The 21,185-nt window shown below is 34.7% G+C and overlaps 1 long non-coding RNA gene and 1 pseudogene across 3 annotated transcripts in view; one reads left to right on the plus strand and one right to left on the minus strand.

Moving 5' to 3' along the window:
• The window catches only part of LOC139081829 (uncharacterized), a 164,228-nt gene that overhangs the window by 86,028 nt on the left and 57,015 nt on the right, over positions 1-21,185 (plus strand). The window lies entirely within an intron of this gene.
• On the minus strand, positions 7,783-10,719 carry LOC103564676 (phosphatidylinositol-3-phosphate phosphatase MTMR1 pseudogene; annotated as a pseudogene).

The raw sequence follows: 21,185 nt of genomic DNA on the forward strand, positions 1-21,185 counted from the left end.
CTCATTTCCCTATTATATGATAATGAGTAATAGACACTTACCAAAATATAAATGCAAACTTGATCTACTCAGAATTAAATAATAAATGTAGATGGTGTTTCAATTAACAAATTTTGTTCTTTCGAAATGGGATCAATAGAGTAATCTTATTTTTTTAATGTGACAGATAGTGTCCATTTTGAAATTCCATGGTAAAAACAACATTACTACAATCATGTTAATATAGCAATCAAAGGAAATGTGTTATCCCTGAAATGTCAAGGAAAAAAACATATGGAACAGGTTTTTTGTCTTTCTACTTGAGTCTGTATTTCTTCTAATTTTTTTTCTCTAAATGAATGAGAAAAAGCTTCTTTCCGTTCCCTATGGTTGACACTGTCTAGCACAGTTAATATACTACAGTTTGTGTCCTCAAACTCTTACAAGCTGTTACAGATTGGAAGAATATTTTGGTCTCTGAGCAGCATTTCAAGTCAAACATTAGTCTTGTGGTTCATTCCTGTGCTTAATTTCAAACAAGAGAATTGACGTTACAGCTATCTTTCAGAGAGCGAAGTGCAACTAAACTGAAGAGGAGATTCAGTATTGTAACAATGAGCCTACCGGGTTACTCCAAAAAGCTTGGTCACAGAAAGGAATCCAATATTTATTTTCTCAGTAAATTTCTATGTTAATTTGTATTTCTTTTATATACAAGGATTTCTCAAACCTAATTGATAAGATTAGTAAAATATACAAAGCTGGTTAAAGAAATCCATGCAATAGAAATGTTAAGATGGAGAGGGAAAAAGATATTCAAAAAAATATTGGATTTAGGTCCAAGATACACAAAAGTAGTCAAACAAAGAGAGGTGGGAAAGCTCAAACTCATGAAGAAATCAAAGAGGATTAAAAAATAAGAATGATTCTAAATACTTCCTATTTTATCAGCAAATCCACAAAATGAGAAATGTGTTAAATTCGTTCCTGTTTAGGATTTAAAATGTAATACAGAAATAAAAGCATTTTTAAATGAATACAAATAAATAGTAGTTAAGGATTTAGGTAGATAGTGTTTTTGATAGGTTATGGTAAGATACAGATAAGAAACAAAGTCAGTGAACAGAAAAAAGCAGTAAAAATAAATCAAAGAAACGAGAATGGTCAGTATTAAACGGATTTTATGGTAATATTCAAATGATATTAAATGTTTAATTCATAAGGGAATGAAGCACATCTAACTTGAAGTATAAAACAGAAAGGCAAAGCCCTATGATACTATGTTTCTTTAAAGAATTAAAGATAATACTGTTATATACACAGAATAATTTTAAAATGTGTTTGTAAAGTTCTATTGTTCATGTCCTTTGACATCTATCTAAAGACACAAATAAAAAACAAAGAAGCATATATATATATATTTTATTTTGGAGGAAGATTAGCCCTGAGCTAACATCTGCCACCAATCTTCTTCTTTTTGCTGAGGAAGACTGGCCCTGAGCTAATACCCTGCCCATGTTCCTGTCTTTTATACGTGGGACACCTGCCACAGTATGGTTTGATAAGTGGTGTGTATGTCCACGCCCGGGATCTGAACTGGTGAATCCCAGGCTGCTGAAGAGGATCACTCAAACTTAACCACTATGCCACTGGGCTGGCACCAAGGAAGCACTTTTGTTTTTTTAAAGGAAGTACGTAAGAAAATGAAAGACTCTGAGCAATCATGTTATTTCTACTTAGGAATGTAAATAGATTAAATCTTTCCCGTTAAAAAAATATCATCTCTAAGAGGTTATCAGTAATTTCAGCCATCCAAGCTTTCCTTTTAAAAGATTTACTAGAAACAAAATTATTCACAAGAATTGATAGTAAATTCATTTTTAAAAATATATGTGGGAGCCGGCCGGTGGTGCAGCAGGCAAATTCGCACGTTCCTCTTCGGTGGCCCAGGGTTCGCTGGTTCGGATCCCTGGTGCCTACATGGCACCGCTTCGGAAAAGCCATGCCGTGGTAAGTGTCCCACATATAAAGTAGAGGAAGTTGGGGACGGATGTTAGGTCAGGGCCAGTCTTCCTCAGCAAAAAGAGGAGGATTGGCAGCAGTTAGCTCAGGGCTAATCTTCCTCAAAAATAAATAAATAAATAAATAAATAAAATAAAAATATATGTGGCACATTTTATTAGTTGCTTTCACATATTTTGGTTCCTTTTCTTCTATTGCCCTCCCTGTGGACGGTTACCCATCCTTGCCCTGTGGAACTCAGGCATACTTACACGTCCTACTTGGGTTGATGAAATGCCACACCAGATGAAATGATGCTTGTCATTTCCGAGTATGTATTTAAACCTGAAACTTTCTGTCGTGACAGCGGCTGATGCTCCAGATAGAGGCTGTTCCGGCATTCTGGGGCAGGGAATGGAGGCGAACTGAGGCGGAGCCACAGCAGAGCCTGAGAGGCAGGTGACGGGAGGAAGGAATGAACTTTTGTTGTTGTAAGCCACTGAGATCCAGGAAGCCATTTTTTATACATCTTAACCATTTTTTATACATCTTATCTGGCTTAGTATATCCAACGAATGTAAGCAAGCAAGAAATTAGAGGCCAGCTTACATACGTTAGAGAAACACGTTAAGGTTAAAAGTCTGGAACTGAACAAAGAACCTGGAGATAAAATTATCAACAACCTCTATGCTCCAAACCATGTTATAGTGGAAGCTATAAGGAAAATGCTCTGAAATACCAGGAGAAATGGAATGGAACACAAGCAATGTCATATGTGAGTACACTGTTTTCAATATTTAATTGATTATGTTATCAAAAATGTCTTAATTCAGGCTGCTAGACAGAAGTACCATAGAGTGATTGGCTCATAAACAACAGAAATTCCTCTCTCATAGTTCTGGAGGTTGGAAAACCAAGAGCAGGCTGCCAGCATGGTCCAGTTCTGCTGACAACTCTTCTGGGTTGCAGACTGAGAATTTTGTTGTATCCTGACTTGGTAGAGAGCAGAGAGAGGAAGCAGGCTCTCTCAGGGACACTAATCCCATTCATGGGGTTCCACCCTCACGACCTCATATCATTCTAGTTGCTTCCCAAAGGCTGCACCTCCTAAGACCATCACGGAGGCAGGTAGGGTTTCAACTTATGATTTTAGGGGGGACACAAATATTTAGTCCATAACAAAAAATAAATACCAGGATATAAAATTGAAAATGAAATTAGAAAGGTAACACAACAGATTTATATCACACTGACCTAAAAAGACAATAAATCTAGAAATGAATGGGAAAACATTCACAAAATATTTAGTCATTTGAAAAATTACTGAATATTAAGTAAAATGGAGCAAAAACGAAAGTTAAAATGTTACTATTTTAGAAATATTTTTTAAATTGAGAGTAGTATTTAAAATATATGGATGTGGCCTATTGTATTCATGAAAATCTTAGAGCTTTTTAATTGATTCAAGAAATAAGTGTGAAAGAATAAAAATATAAAAAAGGAATACATAAAGGTATAAAAGTGAGAAAAATGAAATTGTTATAAATAGCAGAGAAAGAGTAATATTTTTTTTTTAACTAAAGGAGACAATAAAGAAACACGGAAGGAAATAAAAACTCTTTCAAAAAGCACCATGTCTAGAACAATGTATTAATTATTTTTTAAAAATCTTTAATTGTCAGATAATACCTTATACTTTTCAGACTTTGATTTACGCAAAAAGAAACTGTTCAAAACTTATCCACTCTTGGGGCTGGCCCCGTGGCCCAGTGGTTAAGTTCGTGCGCTCCGCTGCAGGCGGCCCAGTGTTTCGTTGGTTCGAATCCCGGGCGCGGACATGACACTGCTCATCAAACCATGCTGAGGCGGCGTCCCACATACCACAACTAGAAGGACCCACAACCAAGAATATACAACTATGTACCGGGGGGGCTTTGGGGAGAAAAAGGAAAAAATAAAATCTTAAAAAAACAAAAAAACCTATCCACTCTTGACTAAAAACAAGCAACGTTAAAACTTTTCTCAAACCTACTAGGTGACATGATCTTAATCAATGAAAATGTAAATTTTATATATTAAATCTGGAAGAGAATTTAAAAAATTAAAAATGCAAAGCAAAAATAATTACCAACAACTTGGTATATATTTTAAAAAACCTGTAAAACCAAGTAGTATGTGGAGACAGCTGGTGAACAGCCCTTCGGCGTTGCCTGTATGTATGTAAATTGTTACAACTTTTGTGAACATTAATTTGATAATGCACGACAAAGAACTCGAAAATGGGATTGCCTCTAGACTCTGAAATGCAACTTCTGAAAATTGAGTCTCAGGAAAATATTTACGCACATTAGTACACCAGCATTTTACATTTTTTTAATTAAGTTTGGGGATTGTTAATGTTTGAGAAGACTCATCAGTGTTATCCTCAGGTGCTAAAACCCTTCCTTCGAAGGGTTGTGTTTGTGTTCCGTCTTGAATTTCTCTTCTCTCATTCTTACTTGAACGCATCATGTCATTTAATCGCTCTTATCAAGGTTACCAACAGTCAGTGCACAACATTTATTGCTCGGGACCTGTCTGCCTCCTTTGATCCAGGTGATCAAGCTCTTGCCCTTAAAATATTTACTTCAGTTGGCTTACATAGCACATCCATGCTGATTTTCGCCTTTCTCTCAGCCTCTCCTCAGTCAGCCTTGATTTCTTCTCTTCTCCTTGGCCTCTAAACATTGACATATCCCGGGGCTCTGTCCTTGAATTTCTCTCTCTACAATTATTTTTTTAGTGATCTCAACCCTAGGATATCCCTCCATTTATTTAGGTTACCTTTAAATTTTCTCAATAATTTTAATTTTCCGTGTGGAGGTCCTACATAACCATGGTTAGATTTGTTTCTTGGCATTTTAAGTTTTTGACCCTAGAATAGATGTTATCTCTTATTATTTTCATTTTCTAAGTGTTTCTTCCTGGCATATAAAATACAATCAATTTTGAATGTTAACTTTTTATTCAGGAACTTGGCTAAATTTGTTTATTCATTATAACAGTTCTTCGTAGTTTCTTTCTGGTTTTCTGTGTACGCAATCATCTCTTCTATCTATAACAACCATTGGAAAAAATCTTTCCTTTTGCTTTGCTCCACTTGCCCTGAGTTCAGCTACACTGGTAACTGGAAATGGTGATAATGCGTATGTTTGTCTCAATCCTGACCTCAAATGATCTACTTCAACATTAATTAATGCAGTATTTTTGGTTTGCTTTTTTCTACTTCCAATTACAAGCTCCATTCCATTCCCAGTTTAATAAGACATTTTATTTTGCATGGATTTTAAATATTATGAAACTACTTTTCTGAGTTGATTGAGGTAATATTTATTCTGATATTCCCTTTTATTCTTTCACGATGTTGACTTACATTGATTGATTTTAAAATTTTGAACCAAATTTGCATTGCTGGAGAAAGTCTAGACTGGTCTTGAAATATTATCTTTTTATTATTTTATTGCATTCAAGGTGTTATCAGTTTGTTTAGGATTGCTGTATCCATACCCATGACTGAAATTAGGCTTCAGCTTTCTGTAATCTTAATATCCTTGTCAGGACTTTTTATCAAGATTATGCTCACCACATATAATGAGTAGCTAATATTTCATCTTTTTATTATTTTAAAACTTCATTTTAGATTCTTATTTCTTCTTCATTCAGTGCTTAATAGAATTCATTGGTGAAGCTATCTGGTCTTGGGGCTATTTTTCTGGGAATTTTATAATTTTTATTCACAGGGCAATTGAAGTTTTCGTTTTTTACTTTCCAAAACTTATTCTAAGTTTTTTAATTTATTGGGAGAATATTGATCATAACATTCTTTTTGCATGATGCTTTTTATGTCTTGTATTATATGTTGTGGTGCCGCCTCTTTTATTTGTCGTGTTGATTATATGAACTCTCTCTTCTCCTAGATTGGTATTTATCAAATGCATTAGCCTTTTCTGAGAACCAGCTTGTTACTTTGTTGATCCCCTCTATTGTTTTATTTTCCCCTATAGCCTTACCTTTTTACTCTTATCTTGCTATAGTTTTCTCTAATTCTCCAGGTTTAATTTACTCCTATGTGTCTGTTTTGTTGAGAAAGGAGCCTAATTCACTGTTCTTCAGCTTTTCGTCATTGCATATTTGCCTAAATCTCCCTCTAAACACAGTTGACTTTCATCTCACAAGTTTTAAAGTCACATTTGTATTACCGTGAAATTTAAAATATTTTTTAAGTCCCAAGTTTAGTTTTTGTGACCCAAGGTTAATCAGAAATATGCAGCTTAAGTTCTAAACATTTAGAGATTTTCTAGTTATCTCAGTGATTTCTAATGTTATTCCCCAATGGTTCAAAAACAAGCTTTATATGATATTAAATCTCTGAAATTTATTAAGATTACTTAATGGTCAAGACTTTGGTAAACTTTTAAAAATATTTCAAGTGTATTTATAAATAATATTTACGGCACAGTATTCTGTGGATGTTGAGTCAAGTTTTTGAATTAATTTAATATTCAATGTCCTTAATTGTTTTTATTGTTCTTCATTTACTGAGAAAGATGTCTTGAAAATTTCTTAGTAAGATATTGAGCTTGCTAATATTTTTTTACTTCTGTCTGTTTATGCTTGCATAATATGTTGATTCTATAGTATTAAATGTATACAAATTTAGAATGATGATGTCTTTCCAATGAATGGAAGCTTTACCATTAGCAATATTGTTTTTCACTTCTAGTTATTATTATTTTTCTTAAAATTTGTTATTGTCTACCTTTGCTATTGCTTTAGGTTAAGGCTTACATGGTATATATTTTTCTGAAATAACAATTTTAGTCTTTCTGTAACCCTATATGTAGAAGAACCAAATGACATTTATTTTTTCTTTCTGAAATGAAATATATATTTTATCCCAGTTGTAAAATCTTTATGACTTAAAATATTTAATTTATTTAAATATAATGTAACATTTGGTTTTAAATTTACCAACTTTCCATTTCATTTTTATTTGTCCCACTTGGTCTGTGTCCTTTCTCCTCTATTTTCTTACTTTATCATGAACTATTTCTTCTTCATTGCCTTATTGATTGTACAAATTCTTACTATTCTTTTTTTTTATTACCATAGAGATTCAAGCAGTCATTCTTTTTTTTTTTTTATGTATATTGAAGCTTTATTAAATCAAGGATAGGAACGGAAGATCTACATGTTATTTTCCAACATTTAAAAGTATATGTTTACTAACAGGACAGCAAGGCTTTTACTGACATATTTTTGAAGTCGTATGAGTCTTCATTCCTAACCCCAAGCCTGCATTCTGGACCTGGCCAAGTGGGCACCAGGCATGGGAGGTCCAGGTGGGCGGGGCCCATGACACAGGGGGCTCCATCTACTCCAACTGGGTCAGGACTGCTATTCACATTCAAAGGACATTGGGCCATTAAGTTCAACTCAGAAAACATTTCATTAGGGGAAGCGGCAACAGCTAGAGTAATACAAACAAAAGAGTAAGTCTCTGACTCACATTTTTGGCTCCTTCTCCTGGAAACTATACCATCTACCTAAAAAGCATGGTTTCAAAAACTCCATAGAAGCCCATAATGAAATTCTGCACCTCTTGAGGACCAAACATATCAACGCCGATTAAACCCATCCCAAAGGGTAGTCTGTTACACTGCGGATTTTGCAGAATGTCTTCTAGAAAGAGCCCCTCGATTACTTTTTCCCGTAGTTCTTTTTACATCAATTGTACACACAGACAGTTCATTTTATTCTGAGTCTAACGCATTAACAATGGTATTTTAAAAGAAATTAATCATACACGTTTCAGAGTCTTAGAGCTGTGAGAGGCATCTGAAATCTTCCAATCAAACCTCTTCTTTTCATTCTTAAAATCCAGTAAATATAAAAACGATATAGACGACATGAAAACAGGCACTAAGCAATATGAAAAATGGAAGTCAGTGTGAAGATGTTAAACACACACACACATTTATCTAGGCATTTGGGAAGAATAAGCTACTTCATATCCACAAAAGTGGTGCTTTTCAGAAGCATCAGAAGACACCCAACCATTTCCATGTGCCAACCCATTACTCCCGTGGGCAACAGAGGCTCCTGGTGGGGGACTGGGCTGCTGCTGTTTCACAGACTACAGCGTGGGGGAGGCAGAGGTCCTTTGCAAAGGCCCCAGGGTGATGGTGTAAGGCGGCCAGGATGATCAATCATGAGCACATGGCTGCTGGTGGAGTCATGGCAGGTTCCCTTCATGTGCCTGTCTTGTCATTTGCCAAACACAATCAATAAACTGAAGAAATATTGGGGATCGGTCAGCATCCGCGTGGTTGTCATTGCCATGGCCCACACACACAGTGCAAACTTATGTCCAAAGCTGATCCACTCCTTTTCTATGAGAGCCTCGAACCCTTTAATGGTACAATAATAACTGTCCAACATCAGCATGGCCGGAGACATCAGCTGGGCTGTTCGGTCCCAACCATCGCTGCAATGCACCACCACCGAAGTTTTCCCAGATTCTATTTTATCGGCAATTCTTACTGCCCCAGCAAGAAGCATCCTTATATACTCTAGCCAATGCGTCCCATCCACGTTGGACAGCCACTGTGCCTCATCGATGGAAGGGTGCACAATCTCTTTCAATTTACGTAGTGACTCTCTCAACACGTGAATGTTGTGGATCTCCAAGAACACGAGTTCTGCGTTGGGGTAAGCACTTTCAGTTTCATATCCTCCACCCTTTGCCTTGTTAGTATCAGCAACACTGTTTTGTCGGGCATCAAAGATGATAAGTTTGTGAGACTGTGCATAAGCATCCATTATTGTTTGCAAGTATTTTTCATCTTCTTTGCAGCATTTATCATTGGGACCCACAAGTGGCTGGCTGCAACGGGTAATCGTTGCCTCACTTTCTGGATGAATCCATGACAACACAGGGACTCTGCCTTTTGCTCGAAAGGCTGCACTTTTGAAAGGTCATCATCTTTCACACTAGTTGGCACAACAATGATGGCAGGGTAGGTGTCACAGAGCTCATAATTACTGTTTACTTTGGATATTTTCCAACTCTCATTTGGCAAGCCCTGTCTCTTATATTCAGATACTGGATCATAAACTTTCCATGCATTAATTGGAAATTTCTCTTTATGGTTGAATGCAAAGAGTGCCTGTCCGTTGGAAAGAGGAAATGCACGTTCGGTGAGGTTTTCAAATATCCCCAGTTTACTCTGTTCTTCCTGTTTGTAAGCAAGTCGTAAGTTCCTCATATCCTTGCACACGATCTCTATACCACAAGAATTGTCCTCGTGGCTCTGCGCGCCAATCTTCTCAACTCTGCTGATCACACCCAGGGAAACATCAAGGACGAAATGTGGGTCCCTCTACATTTCTGAAGTACCTCTTGAAGTCAGTCACTGTCAGGGTTCCACTCACTGCTTCCATAAATGGGCAGATATACGTGACGTCTTTCACAACGGCCTTGATCGACTCTCCTGGAAAAAGTGGTGCTTCTTCCATCTGTGCCAGCTTATTTCCATCTCTTAGAGCCTTGTAATCTCTGGATACATTTTCTGATGTCACTGGACCTGAAATCTGACTAGAAATTGTAGCAGCTATAAGCTGTTTACACCATTCAACATGGGATCCTGTAGGACTGTCCAGGGTCTCCACGCTGGGCTGCTGGGCTGCCGGGCGCCGGCTGCGGGGCCCCCCGCCCCCCGAGGGGCCTCCTGCCGCCCGCCGGCCCCGGGCCCAGGCCCCCGCCGCCCTCGCTGCCCGCCGCAGCCGCCGGCCTGGCCGTGACGCGCCGAGCCCGCCGCCGCGGGGAGCAGAGTCGGGACGGGTCGGCCCGGGAAGGCCGCCGCGCGCCCCCTGCCGCCGCGCTGCACCCGCCGGCTCAGGCGGCCGCCGCCGTTAGCTGTCCAAGCATCCATTCTTGACTTACTCAAGGGCAGCATGAGCACTTTCCAAAGTCTTTAGCTCCATTTCCCATTGTATGACTTATATGTGATTATTGTTATATATTTTAAATACATATATCCCACAATACACAGTAAATATTCTTTTACATAATTATTGTTTACTTCAGTTACACACGTATTTAGCTTTTCATTGCTGTGTATTTCTTTATCTATAATGAACTTCCATCTCAGATTATTTTCCTTCTCCTGATCAACAATTGTGCAATTCTACTGGTACGAAATCTTCTCTTTTTTTCGTTCTTGAAGGATATTATCAAAGAATATAAAATTCTAGGTGAGGTAATATTGTTCCTCAGCTCTTTGAAGATATCGATTCAATGTCTTCTGGCTTCCTTTTTGTTTTTCTGTTGAGAAATTAGCTGTCCCTCTATTTTTTTCCCCCTCTTAAAGTCAATCTATCATTATCTCTCAAGGCCTGGAAGATGTTTTGTTTGCTCTGGATTTATAACAATTTCATGCAATGTATTTCAACATGATTTTATTTGACTCATCCTGCTTGAGTTTCATAGGGTTTCTTTAATTTTGACTTATCATTCATTAGTTTTGGAAATTCTTAGGCATTATCTCCTCAAATATTGCTGTACTCCATTCTGTCTTCCCTTCTTCTGAGATTTCAATACAATATGCTAAATTTTATCACTTTTATTCCTTATGTCTCTTTTACATTTTCAATCATATTGTCTTCGTATGCTAGATTTTGTGTACATTCCTCCGACATGTTTCTGTTTTTAAATTAACACACTGTTGTAAATCTGTATTGATTGTATAATTTTGGTTTTGAGTTTTTAACTTGCGAAATTTCCATTTGATTCTTTATTATAATTCCCATTAGATTGCTTCCTATGTCTTTAAACATATGAATTACAGTTATTTTAATGTGTGTGCGTCTAATATTTCATTTACCTACGTCCATGTGGGTTATATCAGGATTTTTCTTTTCCATGGTTTATATCACATTTTTATTTCTATTCATGCACCAGATTTAATTTTATTTAATACTAGACATTGTCTTTGAAAAAAAAGGTTCAGAGATAATCTTAGTCCTAAGGCTGTGTAAACTTTCTTGAATAGAGACTTACTTTCGTTTTGAAAGGGCACTAGTGGGAACCTGCAAACTTCAGTTCTGATCAGGTCTTATCTATTTCCTGTTTGCTTTCACTGCTAGAGCACACCCTTTTGGTTCTAAACACAAAGAGTAGAGATTTTACTAGTGCCTATCTCCTCAGAAGGCTCTAGAATCTTTTATCACCATAGTTCCCAAGACTGTCAAAAACTTGCTTAGCTCCTTAGATCTGGCCGTGTTTTCCTGAATATACAGATGCCTATAGAGGAAGAGTAACCCCATAGGCCAAGCTTTTTCTTATTCTCTTGTATTTTGGCACTATGATTCCTCAAAACTATTATTTATACCTTTTTGATGCATTTAAGCAGATGTTTAAAAAACATATATTTTGTCTAGCTTTTCTAGCTCTCCTTGAAAGAAAAGATGATTTAAAATATCTAATTCACTATTATCAGAGAAAATTTAAAATAATCCAATATTGTTTTTAATGGTTTCCTAAAGTTTTTTTGAACATATATTAACAATGTTATTTTTAGTATTGAGTATTTTCCAATGTTTTTCTATCGTCACCTTTCAGATGACCAACCTGTTATCTTAATTTTTAATTATATCAATGTGTATAGGCATGATAAGGTAGAAGAGCAGTTAAAACCCCATGTTTATGAACCACACTGAGGAAATAGATCATCGTGACGGGGGAGCCAATAAAGGGACATGTGTAGGAATTTTCAACACAAGAGGTAATTTGACAATTAGGAAAGACTTTGAAATTAATGTTTAGAAGTAAAATAGAAAATAAGAAATGAAATCTGAATCAATTAATCAAATATTATACACACGATGCTGAATAAAAGTTCTACCAAAGTATTATTACAAATTTTAAAAAAAATCTCAAGGAAAACAGCATTGTTTTTTCTAAGTGTTAAGTTGGAGTAACTCAACTCTTTTTACTATAGTCATATAGCCATATTTATTTCTTTTCTAAATGCATCACTCCCTCTAATCTGCAAATCATAACATTTCTCATATTTGACATTTCTGTTTAGCAATTGTAACAAGACATAAAATTCAATATTTTAAAAGGTGAAGATAATCTGTCACTTATTTCTTCTCTATTAATTAGCTTTCTATTTGTTTTTCCTCTTTCACAAAATCCAAGAAACATATCATTTCAGTTATTTATTAACATCTTTCCCGCATATATCTCTTTCTTTCCATTGCCACTTCTGAAATCACTGTCAGTTTGTTGATTCAACTTTTTCTTGTCTATAACTTCTCTCTTTATCTAACAATCTGACATTTATTAACCTCTGAAAATACCGGTTTCATGTTTTTCCCTGTGATAGATGTTATAGTTTCTTACTTGATATCCATTAAAAAACCTTATAAATATACCTAATTAAATATACTTAGCGTCCCATCCTTTCTTGCACATAGACAGCATGTGGCCCTATTCTGACCAATACAAGGTAAATAGAAATATACCAGAGTGGGAGAACGCTTTGGAAAAAGTATGTTTTTTTAATATTAAAAGAGAGTAGACCCATTTGACACATGACTTCTACTAACAGCACACCGTCTAATATTCCAGTAAAATTGCACATAAATTGATTGACTTTGAATCCATAATATATGAGCAATGGCTGAACTGTATGGGTTGGCATTCTGCATGCAAAATGCACACTTATACTATTCCCTATAATGTGAAGTATGATTTTGGAATATTTACAGATTATTTTCCTTTTATGATATATGTTTTAGTGATGCTTAACTTAAGTAGTTTGCTGTTTTGATTAATTATTTTAGGAATGTTATTACCTTCTCATCGTTATTGCAAGCTTAAATAATTGTTAATTTTTAAACAAGAATGTTTAAAATATTCACACTTCAGTGTGAACAAAATGTATCATGTGAGGTAGTGATATCACCAGGAAAAGCTGGTGATTTACTTTGATAGATTTAATTAGATCCAAGGATAGGTCCTCAACTTTGTACAATCAGGGAATATACCAGACTTTAAAAATTAAGACATATATACAAATGTAATTTTTATTTACAATAAAAAATATCAGCATCTTGACCAGCACTTACTCTCCCTGTAGGTAAAACACCAAAGCAGTTAAATTAAAGTCAGAAAGGAGCTGGAAGGCATGGAGTGCCAGTGTGGGGAAGTAGATACCAAATAAATATCTGTTCAATGAATGAGTCTACAGGCAAATGTATGAACATGAGAGATAAAAAGACTTATGATGATGTCTATTTTATGAAGGCCTAGTGAGAAAATTTTTATTTTTATAAAAAACCAACCCCTATAGAATTCACCTGAGATTTACAAAACCAAGTGGAAAAACAGCAAACAAGTGAAAAATGGCTGAGTCTAAGTCTGAGATAATAGCTAAATTTAATGAGTTATATTCAATCCGCTTCTTCGATGTACCAGGGAATATGCTGTTATTTTATGTGGATTTATTTTAATTCTCACAAAATTATTTGAGATAATTTTATTAGTTCTATTTTGTTAATGAGGAAACTGAGGCTTAGAAATATTAACATACCATAGGTGACATAGCTATTAAGAGGATACTTGATGCCATCTGTCTCTGGAGACAATAATCCATTCTTCCCCATGCATTTAGATTAGATTTTCTGAATCATTATAATAGTAAATTCCAATTTCAGGTCAACTGATTATGAATGATATATCTAACATGATGAACATATGAGTCACTAGGCTTGAAGTTTGACTTGTAAATGGTGCTAATTACTATCTGTGTGGAATAAACCTGAAGTACATTCTGGTTGTACCAAATGGGTTTTTTGTTAGAACAAAGTAAAATAGGAACAATGTAACAGTTCAGGCAAACTCCTTAAGCTAGGCATTATTGACACCTATCATAAGAGGAAAATAATTATAAATATTCCCAAGTTATTCCCCATGCTGCAGGGACTAGGATAACTATGCATTTTGCATGCAGAATGCAAACTCATACAATTCATCCATTATTCACACATTCTGGTTGAAAGTCAATTTATGCTCAACTTTGTTGGAACAACGGGACAGTTGCCTGGCCGTATAATCAAACAGGTGGAGAAGAGCTTCACTCAGAGCCACATTGCATAGCACAGTTCAGCGAACTTGGGCAGTGCAAAATAATGCACACATTTTAGATCAGATCTGGGTAAACCTTCCATCTTTGTTGCTGTCAATCTGTTGACAAGAGAGGCTTGTCATTTTTGTTTAAAAAAGTAAAAATGTTTTCAAATGAATGCTTTTGTGACAAAGTGGACTGTTAAATTGTCTTCTGAATCTTGCAGTTTAACCATTAATCATATAAATATGGAACAATAACGTTGAAGATACAGGTTTCTAGCAGTAAAAAAAGCTAGTTTGTCACCAATGTCAGTTATATATTCAGCAAAAAATATGAAAGTAATGGCATTATTTTGGCTCTAGGGAGAGATTTATACTGTTCACTAGAAAATGCACTTTGGGGTCATTTCTGTTGAGAGACTGACAGCTTACTCTTCACTTGCAGTGTCCCACCCTCACTACCATGTGTCTGTGGGACAGCCTGCCGATATTGGCCAAAGGTCTTCTAGCAAGATGTGTCTCACCTGTCTGTCATCCTTCCCAAGCATTCACTTTTTGTACCTGCTATTACAAAAATATTCTTAATTAAGACAAAGTAAACAAGGAATACTCAAATATATTCATAAATGTATACATAAGTTTTAGAAGACTTCAAAGTACTGAATCAGAAAAAAATAGATATACGACCATACGCTAACTCAGATTTTTTAAAAATTATTTTATTGAGGTCATATTGACTTATAACTTTGTGTAAATTTCAGGTGTACATTATTTTGTATCAGTTCCTGTATGGACTGCATTGTGTTCACCACCCATAGTCTAATTTTCATCTGTCACCATACATATGTGCCCATTTACCTCTTTGCCCTTCCCCAACCCTTTCCTTCTGGTAACCACTAAAGTGTTCTCTGTGCCCATGTTTATCGTCCACATCTGAGTGAAATCAGACAGTGTTTGTCTTTCTCTGTCTGACTTATTTCTCTTAGCACAATATGCTCAAAGTCCATCCACGTTGTTGCAAATGGCACAATTTGGTCTTTTTTATGGCTGAGCAGTATTCCATTGGATATATATACCACGTCTTCTTTATCTATTCATCTGTTGATGGGCACCTCAGTTGCTTCCACATCTTAGTTATTGTGAAGAATACTGCAATGAATATAGGGGTGCATAAATCTCTTTGAATTGTTGATTTTGTATTCTTTTGGATAAATATCCAGTAGTGGGATAACTGGAAGATACAGTATTTCTATTTTTAATTTTTTGAGAAGTCTTCGTACTGTTTTCCATAGTGGCTGCACCAGTTTGCATTCCCACCAGCAGTGTAACAAGGTTCCCTTTTCTCCACACCCTCTCCAACATTTGTTATTTTTTGTCTTGTTAATTACAGCCATTCTGAGAGGTATAAGGTGATATCTCTTTGTAGTTTTGATTTGCATTTCCATAATAATTGGTGATGTTGAATATCTTTTCATGCACCTGTGGGCCATTTGTGTATCTTTGGAAAAATGTCTGTTCATATCTTCTGCCCATTTTTTGATTGGGTTCTTTCTTTTTTTGTTGTGGAGTTGTATGAGTTCTTTATATGTTTTAGAAATTAACTCCTTGTGGATATATTATTTGCACCTATTTTCTCCCAGTTGGTGGGTTGTCTTTTTGGTTTGTTCATGGTTTCCTTTGCCTTGCAGAAGTTTTTGGCCTGATGTAGTCCCATTTATTTATTTTTTTGTTTGTTTCCCTTTCTTGAGTAGACTTGGTGTTCAAAAAGATACTGCTAAGACTGATGTTGAAGAGTGTACTGCCTATATCTTCTTCTATCAGTGTTATGGTTTCTGGTCTTACATTCAAGTCTTTAACCCATTTTGAATTATTTTTTATGTATGAGGTAAGAAAATGATCTACTTTAATTCTTTTCCATGTGGCTGTCCAGTTTTCCCAACACTATTTATTGAAGAGACTTTCCTTTCTCCATTGTATGTTCTTGACTCTTTGTTGAAGATTAGCTGTCCATAGATGTGTGGTTTTATTTCTTGGTTTTCAATTCTGTTTCATTGATCTTTGTGTCTCTTTTTGTGCCAGTACCATGCTGTTTTGATTACTATAGCCTTGTAGTAGATTTTGAAGTCAGGGATTGTGATACCTCCAGGTTTGTTCTTTTTCCTCAGGATTGCTTTGGCTATGCAGGCTCTTCTGTTATTCTGTATTCATAAAGTTGTCATTAATTTTCTGATTGGGGTTGCATTGAATCTGTAGATTGCTTTAGGTGATATGGACATTTTAACTAGGCTTATGAGCATGGACTATTTTCCATTTCTTTATGTCTTCTTTGATTTCTCTCAATAATATTTTATGGTTACCTGGAGACAAATGAAAATAAAACACAACATACCAACTCTTACGGGATGCAGCAAAAGCAGTATTAAGAGGGAAACTTATAGCAATACAGGCCCACCTCAACAAACAAGAAAAATCTCAAATAAGTAATCTGAAACTGCACCTGAAAGGGCTAGCAAAAGAAGAAACAAAGCCCAAAGTCAGTAGAAGGAGGGAAATAATAAGAACCAGAGTAGAAATAAATGAAATAGAGATTTAAAAATCAGTAGAAAGGATCGATGAAACTAAGAGCTTGTTCTTTGAGAAGATAAACAAAATTGACAAACTCTTAGCCAGACTTAGCAAGAAAAAAATAGAGAAGTCTCAAACAAATAAAATTGGAAATGAAAAGAGAAATTACATCAGATACCAGAGAAAAACAAGGATTATAAAAGAATGCTATCAGAAGCCAGGTGCCAACAAATTGATAATCTAGAAGAAAGGGATAAATTCTTAGAATCATACAACTTCCAAAACTGAATCGAGAAGAATAGAGAATCTGAATAGAACAATCACAAGTAAAGAGATTGAACAGCAATCAAAAAACAAAAGTCCAGGACCAGATGGCTTCTGTGGAGAATTCTACCAAACATTCGAAGAAGATTTAATACCATCCTTCTCAAACTATTCGGAAATATTGAAGAAGGAGGGGTACTTTCTAACTCATTCTACAGGGCCAATGTTACCGTGATACCAAGACCAGACAAGGAAAACATGAAAAAGGAAAATTACAGACCAGTATCGCTCATGAAAATAGATGCAAAAATCACCCCCAAAATACTAGCAAATCGGATACAACAATACATTAAAAGGATTATACACCATGATCAAGTGGGATTTGATGCAAGGATGGTTCAACATCTGCAAATCAATGTGATGCACCACATTAACAAAATGAGGAATAAAAATCACATGATCATCTCAATAGACGCAGAGAAAGGATTTGACAAGATCCAACATTGATTTATGATAAAAACTCTCAATAAAATGGGTATAGAAGGAAAGTATGTCAACATAATGAATGCCATATATGGCAAATCCACAGGCAACATCATAGTTAATGGTGAAAAACTGAAAGCCAGTCCTCTGAGAACAGGAACAAGACAAAGGTGCCCATTCTCCCCACTCTTACTCAGCATAGTGCTGGAATTTTTACCCAGACCAATTAGACAAGAAAAAGAAATAAAAGGGATCCAAATTAGAAAGGAAGAAGTAAAGCTGTCACTTTTTGAGGATGACATGATTCTATATGTAGAGAAACCTAAAGAATTCACCAGAAAACTATTAGAAATAATCAACATCTTCAGCAAATTTGCAGGGTACAAAATCAACATACAAAAATCAGTGGCATTTCTATACACTAACAACAAACTAGCAAAAAGAGAAGTCAAGAATACAATCCCATTTACAATAGCAACAAAAAGAATAAAATATCTAGGAATAAGTTCAACCAAGAAAGTGAAAGACCTATGCACTGAAAACTATCAGATTTTTTTTTTAACATAAGGGTTAACTAATCCTGATGCCAAACCTTGAAATCTATTAAAGATAGAGTTCCAGAAAGATTTGGATTTTCTTGTCCTGTTTTTCAGATTGCTACAACATTTGTTTAGTCAGACAATTTAACTATTTTACTCAAGGCAACTAGTCTACTTACATTTATATTGAAAACCTCAAAAGCTTTGCTAATAGTTTACTAATCTAACCAGTTTTACCGTATTTCCTTTGCTCCATTAGATCCTGATCTATGAATTAGTTTGCCAGTAGGGACTTTGAGCAATTATCCAGTAAGGGCAGTGCCCTCAGTACCTTCCTGTCCTCCTGATTTGCATTTCCTTCTTTTAGGCATTTTAAATAGAAATTTTCTGGGGCTTGACTGAATTATTCATCAACCAATGTACTCTATGCACATATTATCTGAAAACAATATCTAAAGTAACCCTCACCCAGGCCTCTTTTCCATATTTCTTAACTTTATTGTTTACATAAATAAAATGATATAAATATAATTTCATAGTAGCTTTAGTTACTACCTAGATATATGTGCTCTCTAACAGAATGCCCTAAAGTTTTAACATGGATAATAGACAATTATAATTTTTCTTATATTAATGTCAGCTGTAAAAATATTGATGCTATATATGAGAAAAAGCATACCACTCTTGAGACACTTTTCTTTATTGGTCCTGACTCTTATTTTTATATTCTTTACCCTGGTCCCCTCAGGGAAAATGACTAAATCAAAACTCTTGACTCTTTCTCCCTTGATTTTCATTTATTTTTTCAAGAATAATATAATATCTACATTACCATTGTATACTTTCCTTCAAAGTAAGAACCTTTGTCATGAGAACAGCAAAGGGAAAAGCTAGAAATGTATGCTACGAAATAATAGTGGGGTATCTACAGTCAGATGTATTCAAACACCTCTTGTAGCATTGAGAAATCCTGTATATCTTCAAAAACAGTAGAGTCAAATGCACTTTGCACTCCCTCCTATCCAGATCTCTTTATAAGGAAATCGATTGTCAAAGTAGTGGATGTGATTATTTTAAAAATCTTTGAAAGTTCTAAAACAGTTCCTCCGAAATCTCTTTATTCAAGTTAATTGGATGTCAAAACACAAATTTTGACGATCATTATTTTCCAAAGCAATTAAAGATATTATATCACTTTTACTCAGGGTATTTAATAATTACATATTTCTTTAGCATATATTTCTTTTTAATTATATCCAAAGAAATATAAGATGAATAAGCATGATAATACAGTTAACCTAAATTCACTTAGCATTGCTTTTTAATGTGTCTTTTTACTTTTTCAAGCTGGAAAATAATACTACATTGCTCTCTCTTTTCATCTAACTGTCAGGATCATGTATATTCTCTTACTCTTTCAGAAGAAAAGAAAAAAATTCCTTTTAATTTACTTAAACTATTTGCACCAGAAATTAAAAAATGAAATTAAGGATAATTTTATTTAGTTGAAAAATGGTTTCTCCACTGAGCTGGAATGGAATGAAACAGTTAAATACGGTCATGTAAATACTACCAGTTGTTTTCCAAAACAAAGTCTTTGGATATTTCAGCAAGATGTTCAAAGTTGGGAGGTTACGCATCACATACCTTCCAACTATTTAATGATGTTAAAGAATAAGGATAGTACACATGGACCCATATAGAATGTTCTTTGTGTTTGTTTCTTTTTTACCTGAGTAGAAGGCAAAATAATTTGGATATACAAATAAATCCAAGTTTTAAATTTTATCTCTATTCTCTAATCTATAAACTCAATCCAGGGCATGTGCACAAAGTATGGGAGTCTTGGTGTCCTTCTTAAAATTCTGCCTCTCACATTATTGTCAGTCAGTTTTTCATTTTATTTATTTCTGTACTTATCTTTAATGATTTCCTTCCTTTTTTCTCCTTTGCTTAGATTTTCTCTTCATTTTCAAGTTTATTAAGGTGGAATCTTTGATTACTGATGACAAACTTTGCTAATATAATGGTCACATTATAGTACTGCTTTAGCTGTAAACCACAAATACTGTTTTGTTGAATTCACAGCATCATCTCATTCAAAAATTGCTAATTATGTTTTTTTGTTGTAATCATCCATTTACACACTGTATTTTAAAATTTCTAAATGTTTAAGAAATTTATGTATGTTTTTGTTATAATTTCCAATTAAATTCTAATCTTGCCTAGGAATATATTTATATGTTTCTGTTCTTTTAAATTCATTGAGGCTTGTTTTATGACCAGCAAAGTGGTTTATCGTGGAGAATGTTCCACATGCACTTGAAACCAATGTACATTCTGCAGCCATTTGTTGGCGTGTTCTATAAGCATAATGTAGTTCAAATTGATTGAAAGTGTGGTTCATGTTTTACCTATCATGTCTCGAGTCAGGAGTGTTGAAATCACAAACGTAATTGTACATCTTATATAATATTGACTAGAAAAGGTTAGTTTATTTCCTCTGATTTTTCCTGATGTTAGACTAAATAATTCAATAATTTACCACTTAATATTAGGTCAGTTGTAGATTTTTAGTTGATATCCTATTTTAGGCTGAGCAAGAAAAAAGTTTCCTTCTATTTCTAAATTGCCAAGTGGTTTTCCTTTTTTTCTTCTATTTCAATTGAGAACTTTTGTTTGAAATATTGTCAAATCCCTTTTCTATATATAGTGGAATGATCATATGATTTTCCTCCTTTACTTTGATATTGTGGTGAATTACAATGAATAATATTTCAAATGCTTAAATAACCATGAAAATTTGGGGATAAACCAAAATTAGTATTAATGTATTATTTTATACATTGGTGGATTCAATTTGTTACTACTTCCTTAGGAATTTTTCTATATTCTTGAGTAGTAGTAGACTATAATTTTATTTTTAATGTCTTCATCAAGTTTTGGAATTATGGTAATGCAGCCCTTATATTCAGAAGTGTTCCTACTTCTATTGTCTAATAAAACTTGTGTAAGTTGTGTAGTTATTGTTTATTTGTTTTATAGAATTCCACAATGAAGCAATCTGAGTTAGAATTTTCTTTGTAGGAAAGTTGATCATGAATTAATTGATTTAACAGCTGTGGGTAGAAGTATTCAGTTTATCTGTTTCATACAATGTCTATTTTGGTAAGTTATTT

The sequence above is a fragment of the Equus przewalskii genome, chromosome 2, assembly GCF_037783145.1.
Source record: "Equus przewalskii isolate Varuska chromosome 2, EquPr2, whole genome shotgun sequence".
NCBI lineage: Eukaryota > Metazoa > Chordata > Mammalia > Perissodactyla > Equidae > Equus > Equus przewalskii.